Source organism: Mya arenaria, chromosome 15 (genome assembly GCF_026914265.1).
Source record: "Mya arenaria isolate MELC-2E11 chromosome 15, ASM2691426v1".
NCBI classification, from domain to species: domain Eukaryota; kingdom Metazoa; phylum Mollusca; class Bivalvia; order Myida; family Myidae; genus Mya; species Mya arenaria.
In genome coordinates, this window is record NC_069136.1 from 8896819 (window position 1) to 8913734 (window position 16916).

At 35.2% G+C, this 16916-nt stretch overlaps 1 pseudogene; it reads right to left on the bottom strand.

The window, feature by feature from the left end:
- Nucleotides 1–8989: 8989 nt before the first annotated feature.
- The window catches only part of LOC128220161 (tyrosine-protein kinase SRK3-like), a 62987-nt pseudogene continuing 55060 nt past the window's right edge, over nt 8990–16916 (bottom strand).

Below are 16916 nucleotides of genomic sequence, written 5' to 3' on the forward strand. Positions count from 1 at the left end.
AAGTGGAAAAAAGTAGCATAAAAGCATGACCATCAGAATTGCAGCACCTCGACTCATTAAGGGTTCACTCTGGTGACATTAAAATTAAAGCTTTTTAACCGTTATGCTCCTCACATTTACTATAACTTTCAATTTAGTGATTTGACTATTAATGTTTATCTTTTAATTTTGTGCAATGATGGAGTTTTTGTCAAATCTAATGCTCATTAAACAAGTGTGTTTGTCAAAAGAAAATAACCGACAGGTCTGGCAGTAATTGATTTGGTATTTGATTAGATATTCTGGTTAAGGTTTTGCATGTAACCACTTTTAAGTAAATATCTCGGCAAGTACATCATGTATTGCATTGAAACTTAGACATGTGTACCCAACTATCCAACCTACTTAATTAATCAAGTAAGATATCTTTTCTTTTGTATACCATAATACAAATTTTGGCCCTTTATTTGTTAAGATTCTGATAAGGCTTTTGCATGCAAACGTGCAATAATTGAATATCTTGGCAACTACTTGATGTATTGCATTGAATCTTCAAACAAGGGCTCCAACCATCCAACCTTCTTAACTAATCAAGTCAGATAATTATATTGCATGTAGTGCAAATGATTGTGGTAGGTCGGTTAGTCTGCGCAAAGACCATGCCTTGTCAGCATGATAACTTGAATTCACCTTGACCTTGCCTAGTACAATCAAACTTCAGTGGTAGGTTTCCTTTGGCAAGAAGATGATCCCTATTTTTAGGCGGTCTGCAGGTCAAAAGTTGGTCAGCAGTATTATAAACACCTTGTCCCCGCATTAACTTGAGACAGGGATTAAAAATAGCCAGATTGAGATCTAGGTTCATGAAATTTACTGATAGGTAGTCCTTAAACAGTAAAAACCCAACATTTTGTGGACAGTAGGTCGAAGGTCAAGGTCGCAGTAAACTTTGATCTGAAAACCTTACTGGCATAATAACTCTACAACAGTTTGACATTGGACCATGAAATTTCAGTGGTAAGTTGCCCTTGATAAGAAGACCCTTATGGTTTTGGGGGTCTTTAAGGGCAAAGAACGAAATCAAATAAGTGTTATTAAAATCTCTGCACAATAATTTGAGAATGCTTTTAACTTTTGACCATCATTTTAAACATACTTGGACTTGTAGATGACCCCTATTCTTAAGGGGGTATGTTGGCCAGAGGTCAAGGTCACAGAACAGGGTCATGTTGTTGTTTTTTTGCTCAACTTAATAGTAGCCCTTGCCCAGTAGATGACCCCTGTCTGTAGATCAATGGTCAATGCATTTTTGAAACAAAATTTATAGATGTTCCTAACAAAGCAGCACTCTGGGTAATAATTATAAATAGATGTTGAGGTGGAGTTTAAAGGAAATATTTAAATATATTTCAAGGTAATTAATGGTTTTGGTTTCAAAACATTTATTTGGATCAACCAGTTACCTTCAAATGCTTAGATTGGTAAATGAGTTGAAGTTTTAGTGGTCTACTTTAATTTCAACAAAATAGAGAACATCAGTCCAAAATTACCCCAAGATCAAAATAATTTTCTGTAGGTTTTCCATGTCAACAAAAATGGTGGGTATCGGAATGGTCTAGTGTTAGATGTCTGTCAACAGGTAGTGGAGTATGATCCCCACAAGGATAACTCTTGTGGCCGTAATAAAAGGATACAAGAGCTGGTTTCTGTTCATGGAAAAGACTAGAGGGATCCAGATAAGCCTTCTTCACAATCAAGCGAAAAAATAGCATAATCTAAACCAACAAGAATATCCCTGGAAACAATGGTTGCTCTCCATACACTCGTTTCCTATGAAAAGGAAGAAATTGTAATACAATGAGCTTGTAGATGGTAAATTGTTGTAGCATTATATACACAACTTTCATCACATGGAAAGGTATGGGCAGGTTTGAGAATTAAATTTGAAAGTAAATTTCACTAAGAAATGAAATAAAAAAGCAGAAATTGAAATTTACAAATGTCCGAGATATGGCCAGGAAATTAACATTGATTTTCAAAAACTATCAAATAAGGGGAGTTTCAGGGGAGATAACTTAAACAAAGGACAAGATTATGCCGATTTTTATAATTTAAACATACTGTTAATGAATAAAAATTGGAACATCAAAGTTTTGCAGCAAGTCACCCCCCCCCCCCCCCCCCCCCCCCCCCCCTGAGTGCCATGTTGTCAGGATTAAATGGACAATTTAATGAAATGTGCATGGACCGAAATGACAGCTGATTTGTCACTGACATTGGATGCCATTGTTGCAGTTTAGTGATTATGACCATTCAAAGTGTGAGGATATGGTGTGTTGTGACCATGACCTTTGACTCTATGACCTCAAAAGGAGTCATCAGCTGGTCACCCAAAACCTAAATGTCAAATTTGAGGCCAATGGGTGCAGGCATTGTCAAGTTATCACACAGACAAGCTTTTTTTGCTCAATGTCACTTTGACCTTGTCCTTTGACCCGATGACCCCTAAAATCATAAGGGGTCATCTACAGGTCAGACACAACCCCAAGTCAAGTTTGAGGGCCATGGGTGCAGGCATTGTCGAGTTATCACTGGTACAACATTTTCGCATTCAAGGTCACTGTGACCTTGACCTTTGATAATCAATAAGGGTCATCTAATGGTCAGGCCCTATTTCCATGTCAAGTTTGATGATATTGATGTAGGCATTATTGAGATATCACTGGGAGAAGATTTGTTAACTTTTTTGCGTTAAAGGTTACTGTGACGTTGAACTTGTCCCGATGACCCCTAAGTCAATATGGGTCATCTACTGGTCAGGCCCAACCTTCATGTCAAGTTTGATGACCATACGTTGTAACAGGTGATTTCAACCTTAACATTCAAGTTAATAGTTCAGGGCGTAAGATTCATTCTCTGTCACAGCAGTTTGGCTTTGAGCAATGTATCTCAGAACCAACACATTTTACTGAGCATTCGTCCTCAATTATTGACCTCTTATTCGTCTCTAACTCAAACTCTCTTGTCCATAGTGGTGTTGGTGAGCCTTTTCTTGAGCAAAACATTCGATTTCATTGCCCTGTATCTGGAATTTTTAGATACCAAAAATCAGTACAGAAGTTCTCTCGTCGTAAAGTATGGAAATATGATCATGGCAATTATGTACAATTACGACAGAAGCTTTCGGATACAGATTGGACAACTGTTAGAAATGCTAATATAGATCTGTTTACCTCTAATCTAACACGAACTATTACTGATATTGCCAGCAGTTGTATTCCAAGCAAGGTAGTAAATATTTATCCAAATGAACCTCCTTGGATGAACGCTAGCATTAAATTAAAAATCCGGCAACGAAAACGTGCCTTTAGAAAAGCTAAACGCTCAAATAATCCGACACATTGGACAAGGTTCCGCAGCTTTCTAAACGAAGTAGATGCTCTCGTTCGTAGTTCTAAATCACTTTATTTTGATAAACTTGCTTCGAATCTCAAATCCAGTGAGCTCAGTTCAAAGGACTGGTGGAAAACCTTAAAATCATTTATCACTCCGACAACATCAAGGGGCATTCCGTCACTAGTCAATCCACTTGACGGTGAACTTGTTACGGATGAACAACATAAGGCGGATATTCTCAATGACTTTTTTGTCCGCCAAACATACGTTGACGACTCTAGTCAAGCTGTTCCCCAACAAGAAATTAGAGCTGAACAAGGAAAACTAGAATCCTTAATCATTTTACCATCTGAGGTTGAGGATGCAATTAATTGTCTCAAGACAGGTAAAGCATCGGGCCCAGATGGCATTAATAATCGTATCCTACGTGAAGCATCTGTCCAACTTAGCCAACCTTTATGTGAATTGTTTAATGTTTCGCTTAATTCTTCGGTTATGCCATTAGAATGGAAATGTTCAAATGTCTGCGCCGTCTTCAAAAAAGGTGATCTTTCAAACCCCTCTAACTATCGCCAAATCTCTCTTCTTAATACAATGGAAAAGGTATTTGAAAGAATTGTATTTAAACATGTATTTAATTTTCTTCGTGATTCACACTTCTTTACCAGTTTCCAATCAGGTTTTATGCCCAGTGACTCTACTGTTAACCAGTTAACTTATCTCTATAATACATTTTGTCAAGCTCTCGACAATGGACATGAAATAAGAGTTGTCTTTTTCGATATAAGTAAAGCCTTTGATAAGGTTTGGCATCGTGGCCTATTGTACAAACTTGAACGAGCAGGACTTTCTGGTCGTATACTGTCTTGGTTTTCCAATTACTTAGGAAATAGGTCTCAGCGCGTTGTAATTCCAGGAGCTACTTCCTCATTATCTGAGATTAAAGCTGGAGTCCCACAGGGATCAATTTCTAGGTCCTCTTTTGTTCCTCGTATACATCAATGATATTGTTAAGGAGGTTGATTCAAATATAAACCTTTTTGCGGATGATACGAGTCTCTTTGTTATTGTCGACTCCCCTCAGTCTACAGCCTTAAAACTACAGAATGATAATAACAAAATATCTCTCTGGGCCGACAAATGGCTCGTTAAGTTCAATCTATCAAAATCAGAATCAATGGTCATATCTCGTAAAAGAAATAAACCCATTCATCCACCAGTGAATATGTTCGACACAGCTATTCCTTCTGTTGAATCTCACAAACATCTTGGCATTTTTCTCTCTGATGATTGCAGTTGGCATGCTCATATTAACTACATCAAAGATAAAGCCTGGTCCAGAGTTAATATAATGAAAAGTCTTCATTATCTACTTGATAGGCTGTATCTGGAGGTAATATTTCTTTCCTTTATTAGGCCTATCTTGGAGTATGCAGATACTATCTGGGAGAATTGTACACAATACGAAAAAGACGAACTGGATAAAATACAAAACGAATGTGCACGTATAGTTACTGGTTGTACTAGACTTGTTTCTCTGCATTTACTACAAATTGAATCTGGTTGGGAAACTTTAAGTACTAGACGCGAGAAACACAAACTTCTTCTCTTCTTTAAAATGAAAAATGGTTTTACGCCAGATTACTTGTCGGTTTTGGTTCCCCAGACAGTAGGACAAGCTTCATCAAGAACACCATCTAGTTTCCGAGCCCGCACATCTTTGTATATGAATTCATTCCTTCCTTCTACAATATCTGCATGGAATTCTCTTCCAGTTGACGCAAAGGCTATAAACAATATCGTTGGTTTTAAATCATACCTCTATTCTGATAAGTCCAAAACACTTAGAATATTTTATTACGGGAAACGCCGGCTTCAGGTCCTGCACACTCGCCTACGCAACGATTGTAGTTCCCTGAATCACCATCTCTATGTTAAAAATATTGTTCCCCCACCATTTTGTAGGTGTGGAAGACAGGAGACTATATACCACTATCTCTTTATTTGTCCTCTCTTTACTGAACAAAGGTAAAATATGTTTAATACTGTTCAATCTCTAACTGAGGTTACCCTCCGTTGCTTACTATATGGTGATGACACACTGACTGAAGAGCAAAATAGTACTCTGTTTGATGCAGTTCATCGTTTTATTTATTTGTCAAAAAGATTTGAAAGCCAGTGATCGACTTAAACCACCAACACTCACACATCTTTTACTTTGCCTCTCCTTCTTTTCTTCTTCGTTCTTTCTCATACTATATTTTTTCTACCTCAATACAGTTGATTAATTTAGAATAAAGTTGTTGTTTTTTCTACAATAAATGTTTTTTGCATTTAACGTCTATCATTCAATTGCCTAAATTTTAAACATCATTTAATATGAGCTTGTATATTAATATGATTAATACTCCATCACTAGTATCCGCCTCAAATGCTAATTGTAATTTATCATAACAGGGAAAGGAACTCTATTAGTTTATTTCTACCGTTCCAATCCTGAAATTTGATTATGTATTTGTATTGAAATGTTGATAAATTTTGCTCAATAAAATATGTTTAAACCAACTTTCATGAAGATACATTCATTAATGTGACCTCTAAAGTGCTAACAAGCTTTTCCTATGATTTGACCTGGTGACCTATTTTTTGACCGCACATGACCCAGATTCGAACTTGACCTAGAGATCATTAATATTAACATTCTGACCAACTTTCATGAAGATACAGTCATAAACAGACGACGGACACAGGGCGATCACAATAGCTCACCTTGAGCACAAACCTTGTGAGCTAAAAATGTTAGAAATTGAAAATCGAAAAAAAGTAATAAAACAAATTATGCTTCTGGATGGATCCGAAATGCTTTCTCTACAGAGTTTCAAATGGAGGTTTCATAAGGAGTGTGCTACCTTAATATACATGAAAGGATTATGATTCTTGTGCACTGCATTTTATTTCCATTATCTATTCACCAAGTTTTATTTCAATCCCATCAGTAGTTGTAAAGTCATGACCCGTCTGAAGTCTTGTGTTTAACAACATGGTCTAAAGCATTAAAATTCAAGAGTTAATCAAATGTATTTAATTACTGTTTAATGAAAATACAATATTTACTCCTGTGAAATAATAGCTACTGAAAAAAGAAGAAGAAAAAAGCCTTCTTGCTGGAATTGCTTGCTGCCTTGAAACCCTAAAAAGATTTGTACTGGGCTTAACAACTTTGGCTTAAGCATAACATTAAAGTGTTTCAAGTAGAGGTTAACAGCAGAAGTGTGCCACCTAATATACATGACAGGATTATGGTTCTTGTGCACTGCACTTCCTCTGATTGCCATCTATATATATATACAAAGTTTTATTTCAATCACATACATTGTTTTGAGTTAAAGCCCAGACAAGCACCAATTGTGAAAAAAATGGTTAAGGGGAGATAATTTAATAAATATACATGATAGGATGATGGTTCTTGTGCACTAAACTACCTCTCATTGCGATCTATATATATTCCAAGTTTTATTTCAATCCCATTCCTAGTTTTGAGGTTATTTTCAGGACAAGCGTGTGACGGATGGAATGATGGGCTGACAAAGTGGCAACTATATGCTCTCCCTTTAGGGAACATAAAAATAAATAATTAATGAACTAAACAACAATGTCCATATTTTATTGTTTTATTAATCAACAGAATGGCATGACAAATAACAGAGTACATAAGAGAAATAAGTAAAAGGTTCTTCAGAATACCACCAAGCACATGCACTAATACTTCACCACAGTCCTAACCTTAACATCACCAAAAAGTTGTCCAGAGATTAACTAGTGTTATGTGAAGAATCACAGCAAACATTTAAGTCTCCATAGTTAACAGGGCAGTGATTATTTAGATGTTATTTAGATTAATCGGCTTTTTAATGCATATCTTGTACACACATTTATTTTCCATAGATAAGGGTCCAATTCAAATTACCAACAAATTGAATGTTAATGGAGCGACAGCAAGAACTAAAGAACAAAGTATATACATATATGCACATGGACCATCTTTTTTGATAGGATTCAGTACACTGAAGAGATAATACTTCACAACAAGAGCACTGCAGGGTATTCCAACACTTGTCTAGATATTCTTAAATTTTCAGTAGAAAAGGGGCACAACTCAACAAATATCAAAGACAGAGTTATGGACCTTGCAGAACATGTGAATAAACATCCCCTTCGCAGTGATCTCCCTTGATCAGCGGATACAATCTCTACCACCATGTATAAAAATAGCTGCATTTCAATTATGTAAAATTGTATTATGATTGTGATAATAATTACGTGATACTGCATGGTGTTAGTCTTTACCATACGGGGAAAGCATAGTGTATGGTCAGTTTGGTCCGTAATATGTACTAAGTTTCATATGTATTTCATGTCTATATATTAAATTATGGCCATCTTTAATGATTTTGCAAGTTGTTATGGCTACTAAAAACAAGGCTGTTGAAATAACTGGACTTTCTTTTTCTTCAAAAACACACGAGCTAAAAATGTAAAATCAGAAACAATGTCCAGACATTTTATCAGTTGTACAAAACACATTTGAAAAACAATAATTAAACTATTAAACTGTTCTACATAACAATAGGTAGTTACTAATATACATACACAAGCTTTTCATATGTCACATCATGATTGATAACGGACAGATTCAATCATAGCACTTGTATCTAATATTTCAATCAACTCCTTAAAGTTTCTATTGATATTTTCCATTTCAACCCACCCATCACATTCTCAAAAGGGAGTGCATTTAACAAATAAATGTATGATAGGTTCACCAGCAAATGACAATATTTAAGTGAAAACGCTTTTATTTAGTCAGACTTACCCAAAAGCATGCGTAGAATATGTTTGAACACAAAAATATCTTTGAAATTTACATTATGTTAATGTATACATACATTTTCATAAGAAATTGAAAAACTTGCAAGTTTTAATAAGCCTTTTTTTGCAGGCAAATATTTAAAGCATTAACAACTCATCAAGTGCCTACTTGAAAATATAAACTAACAATATTATATACAAATACTGATATCATTTCAGTAATTAAAATTTTGTAACTAAAGATTCAATGGACAATTAGCAACAATAATAATTTCTATAATTATGTACATGTTCATTTTAGTAAAAATAGATGTTTTTCATTAAAATGTATGTAATAACAGAGAGAACAAATTTTTAGGGAATGTCAAGATGCAGCTGCTTGATGTTTTTGGTTCCCTGTTCTTTATTTTTTTGCAGTTATATACTAATAAGGTTTCATGTATGTATGTTTTAGAATGTTTAAATGTTCCCTCAACATATGAGCATATTTGTTTACAGTGAAGTACCCACATTACTAACAGGTGTTTCATTTAAAGAATTAGGCTATATCTCATAAGAAAGAAATTAAACGCAATAATTTCCTGTGAAAAAAAATAAATCCAGATTTAAATTATCAAGAAGAAAGATTTTTTTTACCCTTATTAACAAAAAACAAAGTTATGGTTTTACATTTAGGAATTCAAATGTTTAGTCATTAGGTAACATCATAATATATGAAGCATAAAAATCCCCCCCCCTCCCCACCCCTAAAGAAAATGGACATCCATGCAAGTAAATTACTCCAAATTTTGTTCACAGAGGGTAAAAAAATGTACATCATAAACTCTAAATTTTGTGGTCAAAGGCTGTTTCCAACTGCTTTCATGTGCCAATAGGACCTAATTTGAATGAATGATTAGTTAAATGCCAATGAATACAGATGAATGTGAGCAGAAAGATTCCCAAATGAAGCAATGTGTTCATGAGAGAGTGTAATCTCATATTGGGATGAAGACCCTGATAGTTGTGGATATGTCACCTTAAAAGTGCTGCAGTGTTCCATGAAAATGTCAATAAATGGGCGCAGAGTGATAACCGGTGAATTACGCATAAACAAGTGATTTTTTTCTGTCCATCTTCTAGTGTTGTTTTTTCATGAAATAATTTCTTCCATTTTTGTTTAAACACACATGGAATATACTGACAGATGATTATATAGCATATTTAAATACAATGGTATACAGGGTACAATTTCTTAGATTTTAGATGTAAGCTAAAACTGACAAATTCTTCTATAGCCATTTCTTTGTGTTAGATAACCAGTTATTTCATACCTGTTAAATTTTCTTCTAAAATATTGCATGATTTAAATATAAAATATGCAAACAGGCCACAATTTCTCGAAACTTCTTAGGCTTAACACGCTTAATTAGCTTATTTCAATTAGCCGAAATACATACTTAAATTGAATTTTGATGAATGAAAAATGGTTTATTGTGATTAATATCAAGTTAATTCCTATCTTAGGTATAAAAACTGTTAAAGAAAGAAGTAAGTATTACAAAAATTATTGAAAAACAAAAATTGAGATCGTAGCTTAATCCTGTTATAAGGGACTTGAGAAGTTTCAAGAAATTGGGGCCAGGAAAACGAACCTGTATTACATGCAGTGTTTTCAGATTGCGTACCACACAGAAGCTTTTCACATGTGTAAATCTACTTTCACAATAATACACATAAGAAATAGGATGTTTTTCATAGAATTGAAAACTATTATCATTTTTATTTTTAAAAAATAACTTAAAAGTTAAGAAATAAAATCTATACTGTGTTAGTAGGTTGATGTGTGGGTTTGTTTCACTTCTTGTTGCTTGCACAAAGACACGCCACACTTGACCTTCGGTCTCTTGCGATATGACCATTAGGCAAACACATGGAAGTGATACAGCCCCGTATATGAAGCGACAATCATAATATTCACTACATACGACCTATGACAAATAGAGAACAGCTATGAAGGGTTCCATTTTACATGCATTTATCAGTTAAATAATGTTATCATTCAAACATGAACACATTATGCTAAATGATTTTTGTAAAATACCATAATCACAAACATTGTCAAGATGAAGTAGAAATAATGCACATGTGTCAAGTTTTCAAATATACTTGAACAAGCTTATAAAATGTTATGCAGAAATCACATAAATGGGGTTTTCCAATGCCAGTACAAATAAAAAGGTTGTATTTCAGCTGCTGTCACAGGTCATTGAATCTTTTATTTCTTAAGTAACTTTTGTCTATTGAAACCCGATTAATCTGAGAAAACCCGAATATTTTTATCTCCAGGCTTCAAATTTCAAAATCTTTCAACAAATGTTTGACAAGTCAGAGAAACAAGGGGTCATTTCTATGTTAAACATGTTACTTTCATGAAATAACAAAAATCTAATGCCAATTAGAAGAAAAATATTACAACAGAACATAGTTACATACATGTATTTCATGAAATAAAACAATTGAACTAAATTAAGAAATGTGTGTGTAAAACAAACAATTAGTCTGCCTTAATTTCCATGGAGGGAAGGAATTGTTTTTATCACAGATAAAATCTCCCCGCGCCTCTTTAAAACTCTGCCATTTATACAGTATTTTCACACAAAAATCATGTTTTCAGACAAGATCCTTTTTTCACACAAAAATCACATTTTCAGACAAGATCCTGTTTTCTCACAGAAATCCTGCTTCTCACACAATTCACGTTTTCACACACAAAGCTGCCATGATGTGCAGTTTTCACACCTTTTATTCCAATCCTCACTTTTCCACAATTTGTTCAGGTTTTTTCTCATGTTCTCAGGTTCAGTTTGAAATATTTCTATACTATTTAACAAGTGCGATGCCATTTGTTTTCTGAACTGGCCTCAAAATAAAACAGATGATAATGGTGTGGTTTTTCTAATACATACTTTTGGATGAAACAACACAGCTATATAACAATCATGTAAATACTTCTTTATGATGATCGAATACAGTCAAATATTCTTTACATGCTGTACAAACACAATGCACCTTGTTCATGCCCATCTTTTTGTAAGTCACAACAATACGAATACAACTGTACAACATAAAACATGAAAAAAAAGATAATTATATAATTTTATATATATATAGAGAGAGAGTTCAAAGATATCACAACATTTCAAAGTGTTCTTTCTTCCGTCTAAAAAGAAAAGCAAAGCACTAAACAAGGATGACATTTACATCATAACATGTATATCAATATAGAACAGTGAACACATGTCCTTCAGAACACAGAAGACTGTGTAAATGTGGAGTATCCCTTGTGACAATAAACTTGGGCTTCCTCGCCCCGATTCTCACAACCAATAAGCGTAGCCTCGTATTCTTCAGGATCTTTGTTTTTCCGACACAAAATCATTGCCTTCCCAATCTCAACTTACTTTCAAACGTAAGGAAAACTTTTCACAGGTGAACCTATTTGTCATATATGACTTATTTGTCATTATCTGTGTACCATCCTCGGCCTTTAAATGCCTGCATCAAAACTACATACTTTGCAAATCTACTTTTCCCAGTCCAGGCTTGTTGTCAAGTATTGGACGTAGCTTGTAGTGGATCCTATGGGCTTCTGCTTTCAACTAAAACGTTTTTGGCTTTTACATACTTTTCAGATTTTGGGTAAGTTTTTTATTCTTCCACATTCCAGTTGTCATAGAGACCAAAAGCCACATTGATGGTATTTATACTAAAATTTAGAGCCTCCATGAAAGCGTCAGAGAATAAATTCACAACAGTGACACTAGAGGCTAAGGAGGGAGTCTATCAAGGGTTTTAAGAGGGTAATGTGAAAATTATAACAATCACATTCATCTACAAGTCACATAGGGATCATGGCCCTGTCTTAGCATCAAATATTGTAGGATTACCTGTTTAGATCTCCAATCGACAGTTGTAATAAAATCAAGTTCTTAGTGCAAGATAGATGTAGCCCCTTTTGTGCTTATATGGAGTTTCTACCATATTGCTCAGAGCACTTAATTCAGTAAACATCTTGAACTGGTCACTTCAGACAAAGTTTGTAGAATTTTCAAGATAACTTTTAATTTAAATTTTTAAATGAATATAATTGTATACTTGTGTTTTCGATCCTCTTTATTGTGATACGCTTGTTTAAGAGGGCCGCATTGTCACTGAAGGAAAATAGTGTACAAGTCACAAAGGGACTCAGTTTTGGACCTGGGGGTGCTTGGGTCATGAGGGTTTGTGCTGGTCATGTAGAAAGGTGTTTAGGAAGTCAAAGGTCGGGCGGGACGGTGGGTTGGTGCTCCAGCAGGAGCGGATCACGTCATACACCTCCAAGGGGCAGCCATCAGGCTGGGGCATTCGATAACCCTGCTGCACCTGCTCAAACGCCTCCTTCCCTCCCATACCTGTACACAGATTATAAGAAAATATTTCATTTAAGCCAGCAAGTTACAAATAGCAGAGCCTATTTGCCAATATACATACTTGATTAAATAGAATTTTGATAAAAAGGTTTAACAATTATTAAAAACTAGAAGAGTCATGCTTGTAATCAGACTATATTAAGTAAAAGGTAGTCTGGCCCCGATTTCTCGACACTATAATAGGCTTAAGAAGTAAATATAACGCAAACCATTGGTAAACAAAAATAGTGACCTTAGCTTAATCCCAAGAGTTTTTTTTGTTTTGGTTTAAAAAAATCCAAGAAAGAGGTTTAAATCTAACCTCAATGATAAAGTAGGTTGGACAGTTAGGAACACATATCTTTAGTTTCAATACAATAACTTATGTATTTGCTGAGATAATGACAAAAGTGTTTATTTGCAAAACCTTAACTTAAATATGATGCCGACGCTAAGGTACTCCTTATTCTTCAAATAGACAGATAAAAATCCATTCTTATTGTCTACTTAACTGTGTATTGTATAGATTAACAATCAAGCACCATAAAAAATCACATACCTTCATAAGGTTCTTTGCCATAGGTGAGCACTTCTGTCATGAGAATGCCGAATGACCAGACATCTGCCCTTGACCCATACTTATTATACAGTAATACCTCAGGAGCCATCCATTTAATTGCCATCTTCAGACCTGGAGAACAGTTGGTACACATATATCACTACTGTATTTATCCTAATAAAAGCCTTTCAAATTGAACCCTCAGGCTGCACACTGCTTATAAAACAAATTGGTTCCATGTTAGTTTTGTGTATACTACTGTAGTAGCGGAAAGTGGCATTTGAAGTTAAATGGCCACCAATACCACATTTACTAAGGAAAAAGACAGGTCTTTGAAAGTTTTCAATCAGATTAAGTTTTCTTCAAGTTCCTTTATTAGACACCCCCCCCCCCCAACCCTCCCCTGCCCCTGAGCATTTACTACAGAGGTAAAATATGGTACCGTATATAAGAGGACTTGGGTTCGTGCTTAATAAATTTCATGTTACTCATAGTAAGAAACTAGTTCTTTTATGAAAACAAGAGCATGGCCAGCCATTGTCAACAGCTCTTACAAGAGTTTACATGTGCATCAGGTTCATCTTTAAAGGTTATTAAGTACTGACCAACATAATTTTTGTTTGCACACGCCTGACAACAGCATGGCTACAAAACCAACAACAACTACTTTCTGACAACATAAACAAGGCTATACTACTTTTTTTTTTACCCTTTTTAAAAAAACAAACAAACAGGGTAAAAACAAGACCAGTGCAAAAACTTAAATCTCCACATTGACTTGGCTCCCACCTCGTCTAAAGTTGAAGTCTGGGTCATCAGCACACTTGGTCATGCCAAAACCCGCAACCTTGACCTTGTTTTTTCTCCCCAACTAGAACATTACGAGCACCGAGGTTGCGGTGGATAAACTTCTCCTTCTCCATGTAAGATAACGCGTCCGCAACCTGCAACATAGGGAAACATGGATGTGAGATAATGTGTTCGCAACCTGCAACATAGGGAAACATGGATGTGAGATAAAGCATCCACAACCTGCAACATAGTGAAACATGGATGTGAGATAACGCGTCCGCAACCTGCAACATAGTGAAACATGGATGTGAGATAATGCGTCCCCAACCTGCAACATAGTGAAACATGGATGTGAGATAATGCGTCCCCAACCTGCAACATAGTGAAACATGGATGTGAGATAAAGCGTCCACAATCTGCAACATAGTGAAACATGGATGTGAGATAAAGCGTCCACAACCTGCAACATAGTGAAACATGGATGTGTGATAACGCGTCCGCAACCTGCAACATAGTGAAACGTGGATGTGAGATAATGCGTCCCCAACCTGCAACATATTGAAAGTTAGATGTGAGTGATTTTCTTTCTAGTTAACTTTTATGTAATTTCCATTTTTCATGCAATTCCTTTTTGTATGGACTGCTTCTTTTGCTTTGCTGAGTAAAATTATCAAACAAGTCAATGAATATTCATTATGTTAGACAGAATAATGCCAAAAATAACCCAAATTACACACCACATCCTCTCCTGCTGTCTTTATTACTGTCAACCACGGAATAACAGTTACATTTATCATAAAACAGTCTAGCTCAATGATTTCTTTTTGTTCTTCACGCTGTGCAAATGATATTACCCTGAACATGTAATTAGCATTAATAGGCTAGAAAAACATTGAAGATGCCAATAAAGCAGATAAATGATGAAGCCAAGATGATCTGGTCTAGACAAATAATTCAAAACAACCCATGGAAGTGAACAGGGTTTAGTGTAACTCAAAATAAATGATTATTGACTTCTTTTTATTTCAGCTGAAGAAGTTCTGTTTTATTGTTATTGAAGGTATAAAAGCCATCAAATAAAAAAGTTAGAAAGAGTATAATTGAGTTATAATATGCTTTACTGAGCTTTCTTGAGATTTATCAAAGAAGTAGCAATGGATATGTCATTGTTTCATTCAACGGTTTGAAATTTTAGCCACCTCTCAGTTCCAAATCAAACTAGAGTGCACAATGCTAGGACAAAATTCAACAATGTCATTTCCACAATGACATTACATGTGCATACAAATTGCAACTTTTCCTAAAAAAGTGTAATTACATGACTTTTAACTCCAATTAAGGCATATAATAAAAATAAAATTTATTTGTTTCAGTGAAAGATAGCAACAAGTTTCATCTCATGATAACCAAAAGTGACTACTTCACTCTTGAAAAATATATTTTGTGAGTGTTCACTTAAGTGAAATATCTATCTTGCACTGAAACAATTATCCACTTTAAATCAAACAAACATGTACATAATTATTTAAAAATCTCACTTTAATAAACAAACAAAAAACAATACAAACAAGAGCTGTCACAGTATGTCACGAATGCCCCCGAATGTGACATTGACCTATGAACAAGGTCAGTACATGAAAAGTTAAAGATCAAACAAATACATATGGCAAGTTATTTTAAATTGCCTCTGAACATAAAAAATACCACCCATACTTGACAACCTACATTCTTATGTACCTAAGAGGTAGGGACACGGTTCTTGCACGCGACACGTCGTCTTGGTATGTCAAACACATGTGGCAAGTTATTTTCAAATCTGGCCATACAAGGGAAAGTTACAGCCCGGACACAACAACCTATACTCTATGTCCTTAAATGCAGCATTCCATTGTGAATAAACAAGTGTGACCTTGACCTAAGAGGTAGGGACACGGTTCTTGCACGCGACACGTCGTCTTGGTATGCCGAACACATGTGGCAAGTTATTTTAAAATCTGTCCATACAAGGGAAAGTTGCAGCCCGGACACGAGTTATTGAGCCGGACACATGGACGGACATAAGGACGGACGGACGGTGCGATTTTAATATGCCCACCTTCAGGGGGCATAAAAATTCCTATTTCAAGGGTACAGGTCATTCCCCACCCCACTTCCAAAAAATCACACTTAAATTTTACAGGCATTGCTAAAGTGAAAGTGAACTGAATGAATCTGAGAGAGAAAGACACTGTAACATTCTCTCATTCACAAACAAAATATGCTGTTGTAAAACTTAAGGGAGGTAACCTGTGTTCCCTACCTGAGCACAAATCCACAAGAGTTGCGATAACTTGAGTTCGCTCCCCTTCCCCTCCCGCAGGTACAGAGACAGTCGGCCATTTTCAAGATATTCTGTGACTAGATAAACCGGCTCCTTAACACAACACACTGCCAGCAATTTAAGGATGTTTGGGTGATCTAAAGTCTTTAATATTTGGGCTTCGTCAAGAAACGCTGCCATTTTTACGGTATCCTGACGCTGGATTTTCACTGCAACATCCTGATGATTCCATTTTGCTGCAAGGGAAAACATTCCAAGATGAAAATCAAAGAAATACAAACAAAACAATTCAAAGAAGATATATTTATTATCTTTCAGCTTTTGATCAAATTCTCAACTACTTCAACTGATGTTTGTTGCTACTATTACTGTTCATGAAATCAATATGGTTCAGGTGAATTATTCATCATTAAGATGCAAAGACATATATATATGTGCATTTTAATTATAAACATCCAGATTATTTCTAAGTTTAATTTATATCGTAACTATTAAAACCATTATATCATTTTTGCATGGATTACGTTATTGAATAACACCATAATGATGCTAATATTATGATACATGATAT